Genomic DNA, 3,582 nt, shown 5'->3' with positions numbered 1-3,582 from the left:
CTGCGCAACATGGTGAAACCCCTTCTCTACAAAACACACGAAAATTAGCAGGGCAAAATGGCCCACGCCTGTAGTGCCAGCTACTGGGAAGGCTGAGAGACGGGAGGATCGCTTGAGCCTGAGAAGTCAAGGCTACAGTGAGACGCGATCGGACCACTGCACTCCAGCCTGAGAGACAGAATGATACCCTGTCACAAAAACTAAAAATAAACATTAAAAAGCCTGTAATATGGCAGTGGCACGTTCTCTACACTACTATAGAACTATCAGTGGCCAAAGGTATGTGTGCAAGAATGACGATTTCAGGATTCTCTGAAATCCTAAAACCATGAAGCCAACCTCATTTCAAACACATTTTGAAAAGGGTTAAATAAATCATGCACAAACTGACAGATAAGAAATGCTGTTTTCAAAAATGATGGAGAGGATTATTATGATGATGAATGATTCCACTTTCTATCCATATCATTGATAGAGCAATCAGTAAATCCAGCACATCTAGGGGATAGGACATCTCTCTAGGCCTCCTATTAAAAATGAAAACATTGAGGCTGGCATATAACCCATCCAAGCCTATAAGGGGCAGCATGAGGATTTTATCAGCACCAAAAGTGACTCATTTGGTCTCTGTTTCTTGTACACAGGCACAAGACAGCATGACATTTCAGGAGATGCTCTGTCTGAATGGATCTGTGAGGCGGGGATGTGGGGGGTCTGGGGAGTGGCCCTTGACAGGGATCTCTGTTAACTGTGCCTAGAATCCTGGGAAGATAAAACCCTCCCTGCAGTGGGCATCCCTGGCTGGCCTGGGACCACCAACCTTTAGGATTTAGGACTATGGGAAGAAAAAGGGCAGATTCTCTAGTGATAGATAATTGATAGATAATACACAAACGGGGGAGAGTCTCTAGTGATCGATAATACACGAACGGGGGAGATTCTCTAGTGATCGATAATACATGAACGGGGGAGATTCTCTAGTGATCGATAATACACGAACGCTTTAAAAGCTGGAACAAGCGTCCCTGGGTGGGCTCGAACCACCAACCTTTCGGTTAACAGCCGAATGCGCTAACCGATTGCGCCACAGAGACAGGAACTACTTATTCTACTGTGCTTTACGGGAAGGGCGCCTTTAACAAACTGCCCCTATCCCTTCCAGCCTCAGGGCTCGCCTGACAGGACGACAGAGCAAGGCCTTGGAAAACCGGAGCGATTAGAACGGTGAATCGCGCTGGTCACGTTGGACACCTGCGCGGGAGATTCTGGAGCCAGAAGGACAGCCGAATGGCCTTCGCCCGCCTTGCCCCTCGCCCGCTTCAGAAGCCCCCGGAAACGCCCTGGTCTGCGGCCCAGGCCGGAGCAGTCTGGGGGCCCAAGGGAAGCTGAACGCCTGGCGGGCTCCCGGGATGATTCTTCCCGTTCTTTGTGCCGCCTTCAGCAAGTGAGGGAGCCTGTGCCCACCCCGCCCAGTCGCTTTCGGGGCCGCTGCGGAGCTGCCGCTGCCATCTTCGGATCCTGTGTCCCGCACGGGGGCTCGACCAGGGCAGGGATGGTGGCGAGGGTCGCTCGTGGATCCTCTCGCGGGGAGCAGGGTCTGGCACTCACCAGGGCGCACGACTAGGACTTGTTGAATGACTCCATCGTCGCCTTTATCTTTTAGTCCTTTGAAGAGGCTTGAGAATAGAAATCATGAGAGATTTTTCCATGGGGAAGTTCTTTTTACAAAGCGTTTATTCAGGTTGATTTCTCGGCACCCCGCGGGGCAAGCAACGAGCGGGGCCTCCAGTGCACCTTCTGCGCGGTGGAGAATAAATAGAGAATCTCAGCTGGGCGGTGGTCGGGCGGTGGTCGGGCGGTGGTGGGTGGTGGGGCGGGAGGGCGAGAGCTGGGGAAGGGAAAAGCAAAAGCAGGGAAAGAAACCGGGGAGCGGTGGACCAGACATCCAGACCTCCTGAAAGGCTCGTGGGGAGGCACAGGCGGGATCTTCCGGAGGTGAGAATTGTTTTTTTATTGTAGCAGAATGGGGAGGAATTGAGGGGAAAATGGAGATAGAACCTGAAAGAGCCCGAAACGAGAGAATCTGTAGCTCCCCAAGAATAAGATCTTCCAGAAAAATTAGACTGAAACCTAGGCGTCTGGGATGCCTGAAATCCTTGGAGCAATAGCATCATCATGACCCTCTGTGTTCCTTTTGGCAAAAGGACTTGCTTCCATTGTTTGTTTGTTCAATTGTCGTGTTTGTTTAATAAATAAAACCCTTTTCATGTATCTTTGAAATTATGTTGTTTCCATTACTTTATGATTACAAACAATGCTGCGGTCGTCATTCTTGTACATTTCTCATTGCCCACTGGTGTATTTTATAGGGTAGAGGCTTGGAAAGCAGTTGTTCCAGCATAGTGATTACATGGTTTTTATATCATACCATTTTCTTTCCTTTTTTGGCTTATTAGCTATAATTCTTTCTTTTATTATGTCAGTGATAGCTTTAAGGTTTCTAGAATACATATTTATCAGTTTGCCCTCAAGTGACATTATACCTCCCCTTCTGGCCTTTATGCTAGTGTTGTCATGTATTTTGATTTTAGACGTGTTCTAAACCCCAACATCTAAGTACATACATAGCGATTTCCAGGCATCCCCATTTCTTTGTGTAGGTTCAGATTTCTGTCTGATATCCTTATCCTCAGGCCTGGAGGACTCCTTTAACGTTTGTTGTAGTGTGGGTCGGTATGTCTTTATTTTTATTTGTATTTTTTTAAGATGGAGTCTCACTCTGTCACCCAGGCTGGAGTACAGTGGCATCATCTGGGCTCACTGCAACCTCCATCTCCTGGATACAAGTGATTCTCATGCCTCAGCCTCCCAAGTAGCTGGGATTACAGGCATATGCCACCATGCCTGGCTAATTTTTGTGTTTTTAGTAGAGACAAAGTTTTGCCATGTTGGCCAGGCTGGTCTCCAACTCCCTGACCTCAAGTGATCCGCTCTCCTCGGCTTCCCAAAATGCTGGGATACATGCGTGAGCCACCGCACCTGGCCTCATTTTTTGTATGTCTCTAAATGTCCTTATTTCAGTCACATTTGTGGAAGATTTTTCATTGTGGCTTAGAATTCCAGAATAACTTTTTTTCTCTCTCTCACTACTTTAATATGTTGCCACTTTGATGCCTTGTCATTGATATATCATCTTTTCTGTTTTTGTAAAACTGGCATAAAGGAGGCTTCCTGGACTTGTTATATAATTTTTGGAATGTGTATTTAAATTTTAAAAACTTTTATTATACTTTAAGTTCTGGGATACATGTGCAGAACGTCCAGGTTTATTACATAGGTATACATGTGCCATGGTGGTTTGCTGCACCCATCAACCCGTCATCTACTTAGGTATTTCTCCTAATGCTATCCTTCCCTTTGCCCCCCACCCCCCTGCAGGCCCCAGTGTGTGATGTTCCTCTCCATGTGTCCATGTGTTCTGATTTTTCAACTTCCACTTATGAGTGACAACCTGCAGTGTCTGGTTTTCTATTCCTGTTAGTTTGCTGAGAATGATGGTTTCCAGCTTCATCTATGTCCCTC

General features: G+C 47.2%; 1 non-coding gene across 1 annotated transcript; it reads right to left on the bottom strand.

The window, feature by feature from the left end:
- Positions 1-1,020: 1,020 nt before the first annotated feature.
- On the bottom strand, positions 1,021-1,094 carry TRNAN-GUU (transfer RNA asparagine (anticodon GUU)). Its single transcript has one exon. It is a non-coding gene; the product is annotated as a tRNA-Asn (tRNA).
- Positions 1,095-3,582: the final 2,488 nt, after the last annotated feature.

Source organism: Chlorocebus sabaeus, chromosome 20 (genome assembly GCF_047675955.1).
Source record: "Chlorocebus sabaeus isolate Y175 chromosome 20, mChlSab1.0.hap1, whole genome shotgun sequence".
Lineage (NCBI taxonomy): Eukaryota > Metazoa > Chordata > Mammalia > Primates > Cercopithecidae > Chlorocebus > Chlorocebus sabaeus.
Note: the sequence above shows the minus strand (reverse complement) of the source record. Positions and strands in the feature narration are given on the sequence as shown.